This window comes from Solanum verrucosum, unplaced genomic scaffold (assembly GCF_900185275.1).
Source record: "Solanum verrucosum unplaced genomic scaffold, falcon-dt-bn FXZP01000233.1, whole genome shotgun sequence".
NCBI lineage: Eukaryota > Viridiplantae > Streptophyta > Magnoliopsida > Solanales > Solanaceae > Solanum > Solanum verrucosum.
In genome coordinates, this window is record NW_026019986.1 from 17,250 (window position 1) to 20,281 (window position 3,032).

General features: G+C 30.6%; 1 pseudogene; it reads left to right on the plus strand.

The window, feature by feature from the left end:
- The first annotated feature begins 646 nt into the window (after nucleotides 1-646).
- LOC125818466 (pectinesterase-like) lies at nucleotides 647-1,851 on the plus strand (annotated as a pseudogene).
- Nucleotides 1,852-3,032: the final 1,181 nt, after the last annotated feature.

Sequence of the window (3,032 nt, forward strand, 5' to 3'; positions counted from 1 at the left end):
ATCGGAGGCGAAAACAAAAGGAAAGACTAATCTTAACATGCTTTGCTGTACGCTTTGTTGTCATTTATAACATGTAATTCCTTCCCATTTTTCCCTACTCCATCTAGCTTTTTAAAAATTTCTTGTGCATTTTAGGTAAAGATTAACTTTGAAAAAAAATAAAAAATAATATCTTCTTGATATCTTAAAAAAGTCACTTATTTTGGAGGGTATTACAAAAGCTAGCTAAAATATCATTCAAAAAGAAATGAAGAAAGTACAAGATATTATCTTCACAAAATGAAAATTTCATAAAAGTCACAAGTTTGATTCCCTCTAAATAAGAAAAGATAATAAGAAGAAAGCAATACCATAACTAAGCTAAGAATTAAAATGTTACTACAATTACATATTACCTAGGTAAGTAATTGTACAAATGGTAGAAAAATTCAATGAAGATGAAGATGACATTAAGTTGTCCAATAAAGGAGCCTTTAAAAATGACATTTTACAAATGTATGCAAGAATTTAAACGTGCAAGAAAGAGTAAAAATTTACTACAATATAAAGGAGGGGGATTGTTAAGCTTGGACAATACTACAATATTAAGAAAGAGTAAAACTCTTCCACTACCAAGAAGAATTGTTGCTTGTTCATCAACTTTGCAATGGTCATCACGGATAGTTTTTATGGTATTTTTCTTCCATATTTCTAAACTGTAGCTGTAATTTTTGTCTATAAACTCATCAGATTTTTAAAAAATTTTAATGCAGGGAATATAATGATGTTGTTTGTCACTGCAACTATAGTTGTACGTGTTCAAAGCCAACTGATAACAGAAACTCCTTATAACGCGGTTGTTTCTAAAGATGGGACCGGAAATTTTAACACAATTGCTGGAGCAATATTGGCGGCCCCTGATCACAGTGTCAAGCCATTCTTCATAAAAATTAAGAAAGGAACGTATCAGGAATATATTAGAGTTGATAAAAAAAAAGATTAATATATTCATGATCGGAGAAGGGATGGATACTACGATAATAACAGGTAATAGAAGTTTTGTCGACGGCAACAAAACCTATGATACTACAACCGTTGGTAAGTCCCTCTCTCTATATATACATGAATTTTATTAATTTTGATGAATTATAATTGTTTCTTCTTATTTAATTTGTAGGGGTTCTTGGCGATGGCTTCACAGCCCAAGACTTAACTTTTAGAAATAATGCCGGACCTATAAAGCATCAGGCAATGGCGTTAAGAGTTGAAGCGGATTTGGTGTCCTTTTATAAATGTCGATTCGACGGGTATCAAGACACTTTGTATGTGAAAAAGAAACGACAATTCTATCGAGATTGTGAAATATATGGCACGATAGATTTCATTTGCGGTGATGCGACAGCCCTGTTCCAAAATTGCGTGATTGAAGCACGTACTCCAATGCCGAGGCAATATAACACAATCACAGCACATAAGAGAGATTTTGAGCCCTTTGAATCTGGAATAGTGCTTCAAAATTGCACTATAAAGGCTACCAGCAATTTGGAGAAATTGGACAACGTCACGACATATTTAGGTCGTCCATGGGGTATATTTTCTAGGACTATGATAATGGAAAGCTATATTGATACGTTGGTAAATCCTAGAGGATGGGTTGAGTGGATTGAATCGGCAAATAAATTCATTATTAGCCGCCGGCCATATTATTTGGAGTACAAGAATAGAGGACCGGGTGTTGTTACAAAGGGACGTGTGACATGGGCATCCGTCACTACAGATCTGAATATTGCATCAAACTTTACGGTTAGGCACTTTATAAAAGGTGACGAGTGGATTGCCGTAAACATTCCACGTTACTTAGATTTCTCTTGAACAACGTTAAGTTGTACTGTATTCCTACTAGTTATTTGATTGCAAAAGTAGTACTACTATGTACCTATCTTGTGTTTTTGTCGAAATGAGTTGATTATCTAACTTTAAATTTCGTCTTCAAGTAATTTACTGTTGCCATTGTCCATCTAATTATCAACTGACCATTAAGTCATGAAAAAAAATCTATTGTTACAGAAACTTATTGTGTCGAAAAGTGCTGGACACCAAAATGATTGTCACATGTACAGTTCATTATAGCAGAAATTTATCAGTCAAATCAATAGAGTCACGGGCTTAAACAACCAAAACACTTAAAAATTGCAAATAAGTATGGCTTAAATGCAAGTAGAAACTTTCGTCATTTTATAAGCAAATAAAAGAATGGGCCGGGTATGGGGCGTGGATTTGGGCCGATTATTTTGCTGATGGTTTTATAATGAATGGATTAGAAAGAAGAATTCAAGGAACCTGGTTCTTTGAAACTTGAATTAATTTGAAATTGGGGAATAAAATGCTTATAGTTAATTTTCAAACAATACATATTACTTCTTCTGTTTCAATATACGTGGTAAAAATGGAAGAAAATCAACCAAATTTCTTATATGATTTTTATTTTATTTTTAAAAAAATATCTTAAGTTATTACATCATGAATTTACACACTTTTTATATAATTTTCAAATATATAACAAATTAAAAGAAAAACAAGATTAAAAAAAAATTAAAACGAAGAAAGTATTAAAGTTTTCAAATCATCACATTCCTATATTAAAATGTTCAAATCTTTTATATATATGATATTATTAGAAAGAGCTTCAATATATATTTTAAAACTCCACACATATGCACAAATTTTAATATATGGAAGACAACAAAAGAATTTAAAATATATATTGAAGCTCTTTCTAATAATAATATATATATATATATATATATTCCATTTTCAAAATATGTCTCCCTCGTTTTAATTTATTTGAACTTTTAAAAAAAAAATCATTTAAAAAAGAAAATAACTTCTTAATTTTTAAATTTGCTTATAACAATATTGGATCCAATGACAATTAATTAATGTCGTAAAAACTTTAACACTCTTTGGTAATTTGTGTATCTATTGCCACTAAATTTTTCTCGTTGTCTGTCATAGTGTTAGATCCAATTTAAGCCACTTTTATATTTTAAAAA